The sequence below is a fragment of the Dermacentor variabilis genome, chromosome 2 (assembly GCF_050947875.1).
Source record: "Dermacentor variabilis isolate Ectoservices chromosome 2, ASM5094787v1, whole genome shotgun sequence".
Classification (NCBI taxonomy): Eukaryota; Metazoa; Arthropoda; class Arachnida; order Ixodida; family Ixodidae; genus Dermacentor; species Dermacentor variabilis.
In genome coordinates, this window is record NC_134569.1 from 191,960,817 (window position 1) to 191,968,952 (window position 8,136).

General features: G+C 46.6%; 1 pseudogene; it reads left to right on the forward strand.

The window, feature by feature from the left end:
- Positions 1-2,606: 2,606 nt before the first annotated feature.
- On the forward strand, positions 2,607-5,039 carry LOC142573013 (uncharacterized; annotated as a pseudogene).
- The last annotated feature ends 3,097 nt before the right edge of the window (positions 5,040-8,136 follow it).

Genomic DNA, 8,136 nt, shown 5'->3' on the forward strand with positions numbered 1-8,136 from the left:
GCTGTTCCTCCTATCGGCTAGTAATGCCGTGTCGCCATAAAAACAGTCCCTCATCATTGATATAGTGAGGGGATAGTGGACGACCCGATGGTACATGTAGGCGAGAAAGTTGACAAAGTCCTCAAACTGCCATAATGATGTCAAACCGTCGCTATCATTACGACCCCCATATATCCAGCTACTAGCTCGACAACCTGGGTCAAGTACACTTTCAACCTGCAGTGCTTGAGAATCGATGCACACCTACCTGGACTCATCACATTCATATGCCTGTATAACCTTACTCTATCACCCTTCGGGGTAGCGGAGTAGCTAAGGCGCCAGTATACTCGGCTCGAAATTGCGGGCTAATCCCCGGCTCCGGAGATTTCAGTTTGAATGGAGGCAAGCTGCGAAGGTGCCCGTGTGCATCGTAGCGCACGTTAAAGATCCCCAGTTGGGCAAAATTCTCCGTAGACCTCCATTACGGCGTCCTTGGGACGTAACCCACTCCCCCCAATTGGCTATTAAACTATCGTTACTTTACCGCGTCTGTTCCTAGAAAATTCTTTTCCCGAACTTGTTAAAAAGACGCCTATTTTTTGCCACAGCGATCGGCCCATGTGGCTAACAATTATCTTACGTACCAGTGAGAGCAGACAGAATAGTCAAATTATCAAGCTTGCACGAATGCCTTTCTTTTTTGTATAACTGACTACTTGACTGATCTTCCAATTTCACTACATTGAAGTGCGGCTCGTACATAGCGGTACATGTTGGGGCCAGCAAGCTTCATTGAAGAGGGGCACATACCTCTTGGCCCATCTCCAGTGACGCAAATGCTCGTCACGGAAGTTCCTTGCAGATTGGTACACAACTAGTTTGGTATGCCCACTTATGCAAGTTTTAGTGAGTTAGGTTGTTTGAAGAAAAGCACATGGCAGTGGCACCTATGATGTGACCGACATTCACGTCAAAGATGTACATTGAATCTGGCACTAGCCTACTTTCAGCTATTCAGTCATGCAAGTCTGGCGGAACCCGTTTTGTTGAAGAAAACCACATGAAAACTGTCTTCTTTTCCGTTACACGGATTCCCGTTATATACTTTCATTGAATTGTGGCGCACACCCAGCCTCGGCAACGCATTTAAAGTGCGGTTACATTGATTTTACGAAAGGTGCACATGTAATCAGCGAAATATAGCCTGTAAAACAGGTTCGCGTCAAATGGGTCAGCTGAGGAGAGCTGCGCATGTAATGCCACATGCCTAGGACACAACCTGTTCAGCCTATCGGCTAGTAATGCCGTTTCGCCATAAAAACAGCCCCTCATCATTGATATAGTGAGGGGATAGTGGACGACCCGATGGTACATGTAGGCGAGAAAGTTGACAAAGTCCTCAAACTGCCATAATGATGTCAAACCGTCGCTATCATTACGACCCCCATATATCCAGCTACAAGCTCGACAACCTGGGTCAAATACACTTTCAACCTGCAGTGCTTGAGAATCGATGCACACCTACCTGGACTCATCACATTCATATGCCTGTATAACCTTACTCTTATCACCCTTCGGGGTAGCCGAGTAGCTAAGGCGCTAGTATAGTCGGCTCGAAATTGCGGGCTAATCCCCGGCTCCGGAGATTTCAGTTTGAATGGAGGCAAGCTGCGAAGGCGCCCGTGTGCATCGTAGCGCACGTTAAAGATCCCCAGTTGGGCAAAATTGTCCGTAGACCTCCACTACGGCGTCCTTGGGACGTAACCCACTCCCCCCAATTGGCTATAAAACTATCGTTACTTTACCGCATCTGTTCCTAGAAAATTCTTTTCCCGAACTTGTTAAAAAGACGCCTATTTTTTTCCACAGCGATCGGCCCATGTGGCTAACAATTATCTTACGTACCAGTGAGAGCAGACAGAATAGTCAAATTATCAAGGTTGCACGAATGCAGTTCTTTTTTGTGTGACTGACTACTTGACTGATCTTCCAATTTCACTACATTGAAGTGCGGCTCGTACATAGCGGTACATGTTGGGGCCAGCAAGCTTTATTGAAGAGGGGCACATACCTCTTGGCACATCTCCAGTGACGCAAATGCTCGTCACTTACGGAAGTTCCTTGCAGATTGGTCCACAACTAGTTTCGTATGCCAACTTATGCAAGTTTTAGTGAGTTAGGTTTCTTTGATGAAAATCACATGGCAGTGGCACCTACGATGTGACGGACATTCACGTCAAAGATGTACATTGAATCTGGCACTAGCCTGCTTTGATCTATTCAGTCATACAAGTCTGAAGGAGCCCGTTTTGTTCTAGAAAACCACATGAAAACTGTCTCCTTACATTTTTTTTGTGACAGGTGCACATGTAATCAGCGAAATATAGCCAGTAAAACAGGTTCGCGTCAAATGGGTCAGCTGAGGAGAGCTGCACATGTAATGCCACATACCTAGGACACAACCTGTTCAGCCTATCGGCTAGTAATGCCGTTTCGCCATAAAAACAGCCCCTCATCATTGATATAGTGAGGGGATAGTGGACGACCCGATGGTACATGTAGGCGAGAAAGTTGACAAAGTCCTCGAACTGCCATAATAGGGAGTTTTAGAATAGGGGCCCCAATATTTTGGGGCCCCAAAGAGCTTTGCGGGCGTTAGCGTTGGGGCACGCACGAGTGAAGAGTTTTAGAATAGGGTTTTGCGTTTGCGAATAGCGTCTTGCGCTGACAGCGCCACTACGGCATAAAAAAAAAGTTATTAGAAACAATTTTAAAGAATATACCATTTTACGATAAGAATGGTAATTTTAACTGTCGTGTTTTCGCGTTTAATTGAAATTTCGAGGTTAATTTATCATCAGCAAATAATTAGTTGCGCTTAGTTTTGAATACCCGCCTTTACGTTCCTTCACCAGCCAAGTTAATCCCCAAGCTCATACTCGCGCGCGTACTCAGAGAGCCAGTCGTGCTTCTTGTCGTGTTTGCGACGTAAAGTTCAGAGTTTGCCATCAGCATTCATGCCGAACGTGAGTCGCTCGCGCGTAGGTGTTCTTTGTGAGCACCTACTTTATCTAGATCTCAGCTGGAGTGATCTGGAAGACATTTTCCTTGGACATCAACAGCGCACACCCCGACAGTATAAGTCGGTAAACGGCCTATTTAACATCGAAGAACTGCAGGAAGATGCTTTTAGGCGGATGTTCAGATTTCATAAGGAACACCTGAAAGACCTGAGCACGTCTCTGCTTATCCCGGACGCTGTAATAAGCGCCCAGGGTGTCAGCGTAAGTGGCGAGGAAGCTCTTCTCATAACCCTACGCAGGCTGGCGTATCCCAACAGGTGGTGGGATTTGGAGCCACTGTTTGGCCGCCACTACTCCACTTTGTCAAGTATCGTGTCCCAGGTGCTCACGCACATTGAAGGCAACTTTGGACACCTGCTGGACTTAACTAAGAACAAGTGGCTGAACATTGCTGAACTAGGTCGTTTTTCTCAGGCAAGTACAGTGCATTGAAATACCTAACTGCGCGAACGTGAGTGCATAGATATGCCTGGCTAAAATTACGCACGAAACGTAACCAGATTACTCGCAAATTCTTCGAGCAATTTCTGAGTGGCAAGGTAATTGTTTACTTTACCTACTTTTATCTGCAGGCAGTGCATCGCTGAGGTGCACCACTTAAAAACTGTTGGGGGTTCGTGGATGGGACAGCGAGACCGATTTGCCGGCCATCGGTGAACCAGAGAATATATTTCTCTGGTCATAAGCGCGTCCATGCTGTGAAATATCAATCTGTCATGTGCGCCAACGGCATCGTGTGCGATCTTGACGGCCCCTATCCAGGTCACAGACACGACGCCGGTAGGTACACCAAACTTACTATATTGATAAAGGTATTTTTATTACATAATGGTATTTTCATAAAAGCAGTGCATGTATAGGTCACTACAGAAATATTGTGCAGTGAAGCATAATGCTGCACACCTTACGTGAAGACAAAGGTACCGAGGAAGTTTACTTATAGTGCCCTTTGTGCATGCTTGATCACCTTAAGGAAACGTAATTATTGGTTTTCTTCCATGTTGTGAGCACCTGTACCCCAGAATTAAGCATATAACTGCATGCATAGTAGCCAACAAGGTCTTCTGTTATTCACTGGTCAAGCTAATATCATGAGATTGAAAAAGAACCATTCTGTGTACCATTTTGTTTTATAAATAATATTCTTGTTCAGGCACTTCAGCTATGAAATCTCTTTTAGTGCTCTTTGTGAGAATATTTCTTGGGTGACTGCCGAGTGCTGAAAAGAGTTGCTCTGTTGTAGGTATCCTGGGAGACAGCGGCCTTTACAACAGGCTCGAGCACTTGGTGCAGGGTTCCTTGTACACCATCTATGGCGACCCTGCATATCCACTACGTCCACTGCTGATGCGCCCATATGCTGGCTCTTCTCTGACAGAGGCACAGCAAAGGTTTAATTCCGGCATGAGCACAGTCCGCCAGGCCGTAGAATGGGGATTCGGCAAGACTGTTGGTCTGTTTGCATTTTTGGACTTTAAAAAAAATCAAAAGATTCTTCTACAAAATGTACCTCAGATGTACAAAGTAGGTACAATCCTTGCAAACTGCCATACATGTTTGTATGGTAGTCAAGTTTCTATGTTTTTTGGCTTAAAACCACCATCTCTGCCAGAATATCTGGTTCCCGTCACTGCTTGAGATCCTCATTCCTCGGATCAGGGATCTCGCATGTCTTTGGAACTTTCATATGCGTAGCCCATAAGAGCGTTTTGGAAAGCACTTAAAAATTGTCAAGCAATTATTGGCTCCATTTGAACCACTGAACAATCTCACATTTGCCGATGCTACGTTTTGTGTGACCTGTTAAAGCAAGCTTTATTCATCTTGTATGAAGTGCTAGAGCACCAATCGGAGGCGTAGTTTTAACACACTTTAATTTGCAAAATTTTATTTCCAAGCATTTAGGCATGTATGTTACAAGGATAATGACCTTGTAACTTCTTTTTGAAGAAATAAATGCACCATACTGCACTACAAGAATGTTTATTTTTTGTTTTGCGAAAGCTTGTGTATAATTTCTAGAAGTGCCTTCTGAGTTGCCAGGGATGCCTCTCTTTCTGCCCTGCGCTCCTGTATCTCTATTTCGTGCTGCTTCTGCAGCCTCCCAAGTTCTTCACACCGGAGCTGTCTATCTTCATCCAGCATTCGCTGCTGCCCCTCCCATTCCCGCCTTCTCTGGTCCAGCTGGTCCCTCTCCAGAGCGAGGCGCTGCTCTGCGAGGGCAATCTTTCGCTCCTCTAAAGAGCACTCTGTGGCTCTCATTGCCTTCTCGTACTTCAGCCTTTGTTCAAAGAAAGCCAGGTTGCCCCTCTCGGCAGCCCTTTTCACACCTGCAAATAAAGATCAATCGAGAGGGGCACTGTTAAGATGCTGTTTGTAGATAGGCAGTGACAAACTACTCCACACATTTGTATTTTACATGTGGCCTAACTACACGCAGCGTATACTTGCCTTGCCTTGCCCGCAGCGTCTCTCTTGAGCTACACTGATCAGGATCAGGCTGTGCACTTGTATGCTCAGGGGAGTTCCTGCAGGTAGGCACATCCAAATCTAACGCAGGTTCGTCACCTGGATGTATATCTTGATATATGTGCAGCAACTGTGTAGTCGCTGGACTTTCTTCATCCGGGTTCCCTGTGTGAAAATAGAAGACACCAACGAATTCTGTAATATTATATTCTGGTTGGCATTACTTCTTTTGGCTGCTAAGAGGCAGTCAACAGAAGAAATATGAAAGTCATATCACATCTCCATCTTCCTGCTTGATGCTCATACACCATCTGATTTAGGTACAAAAGGACGGGTGAGCAGCATATGAGCGGTCTTTCACTGTACAGACAGCAACTAAAGTACAACTAATGCTGTGGGAAGCTAATGCGGAACATTGTATGACATACACTAAGATATGTATTTTGTAATGTTGACATGCATTAGGTATACAATCACAATACCACAATATGATGTTCTAACTTCGAGCATATACACCACAAACACTGCTCCGCATGCACGTGTAGCTGTTCACTGTGTTACAAATAGCAATACATCATGGCTGCATCGTGGCAAGAAGCTATAAATTCAGGGCTTGCGCATTTCTCCTCGAACGAAAAAGTATGTTAAATGTTCGCATAAGTCGTGCTGAAAGCGGTGTTCATGAAGTGCATGGTGCTGTCTTGCAGACACTCAAACCTTATATGTGAAGTCGGTCCCCTCGGCAACGGCAACAGCTATTGGGCCTACCACGTGCGATGCCGCGGCAGCATCTCTCGCGTCGGAGGCAGCACTACGCTCAGCTGCCGAGATAGGAGACGGCTGCGGACGCGCGCAAGCCACTTTTCGCGCAGTAGTAGGCCTGATTTTATGGCCAAAATCATCTGCTAACTGCGAAATCTCCTGTAGGAGATGATCCTTTTCAGAGTACTGCTCTTCAGTTCCCGACCTGCGAAGCGTGCGCTATAGATGAATACAACGAGTAGACACCGAACCACCGCAAGACAGAAAAACAAAAATAGGCGCTGACAATTACGGTGGATAGTACTTACTTCCTCATGTTCGCCCGGTCGTTACGTCGGTACTGGGCGAGCAGCAGGTCCAGCCTGTCGCGGAGTGCGCGCTGGCTGAAGTACTTTCCTGTTGTCGTTTTGATGTTAGTACACACGCTTGCCCATCCTGCCGGATCGGCAAATGGGTTCACCGCGCGAACCTCTCTCAACAAAGCTAGGTCGTCTTCCAGACAAAATCGCGTTCGCACAGGTGTGACCGCCTTCGTCGGAGCCATTTTGAAAATGGTCGTCGGAACAAACGTGTAGTCTTCGGCTAAGGCGCGCCTCGGCTGCATTTGTCCTCAAGTTTGGCTTCGCCAGTGGATTCGGCCGTCTCTCCTCCCCTGCTTCTTGCCCAGCCAAAGCATTTCCGTGTTAGGCCTACGAGCTAAGAAATCGGCAATCGAATTCGGAATCGGCGGCATCTAATGAATCAATCTTCATTACACACGTTAGTTGAGAGAAAGCGATAACCGCACTCACTTCTCCTAGCTTAGGAACTGCACACGTTAGCACGAATCGAGCCGAGTTTGGTGCTAAGCTAGAGCCGTCGCTTCGATGGGTGCCGCCATGTTTGTTTACGCAAAACTTTTGGGAACGCTATTTGGGCTCCCGCTAAATCGGTGAAATAGCGTTCCCAACGCAAAACCCAAACGCAGTTTGCGTCTCGCGCATGCGCAGTGGCTTCGACGCTATTTCTTTGGGGCCCCAAAACGTTTGGGGCCCCTATTCTAAAACTCTCTAATGATGTCAAACCGTCGCTATCATTACGACCCCAATATATCCAGCTACTAGCTCGGCAACCTGGGTCAAATACACTTTCAACCTGCAGTGCTGGAGAATCGCAGCACACCTACCTGGACTCATCACATTCATATGCCTGTATAACCTTACTCTTATCACCCTTCGGGGTAGCCGAGTAGCTAAGGCGCTAGTATAGTCGGCTCGAAATTGCGGGCTAATCCCCGGCTCCGGAGATTTCAGTTTGAATGGAGGCAAGCTGCGAAGGCGCCCGTGTGCATCGTAGCGCACGTTAAAGATCCCCAGTTGGGCAAAATTGTCCGTAGACCTCCACTACGGCGTCCTTGGGACGTAACCCACTCCCCCCAATTGGCTATAAAACTATCGTTACTTTACCGCATCTGTTCCTAGAAAATTCTTTTCCCGAACTTGTTAAAAAGACGCCTATTTTTTGCCACAGCGATCGGCCCATGTGGCTAACAATTATCTTACGTACCAGTGAGAGCAGACAGAATAGTCAAATTATCAAGGTTGCACGAATGCAGTTCTTTTTTGTGTGACTGACTACTTGACTGATCTTCCAATTTCACTACATTGAAGTGCGGCTCGTACATAGCGGTACATGTTGGGGCCAGCAAGCTTTATTGAAGAGGGGCACATACCTCTTGGCACATCTCCAGTGACGCAAATGCTCGTCACTTACGGAAGTTCCTTGCAGATTGGTCCACAACTAGTTTCGTATGCCAACTTATGCAAGTTTTAGTGAGTTAGGTTGTTTGAAGTAATGCACA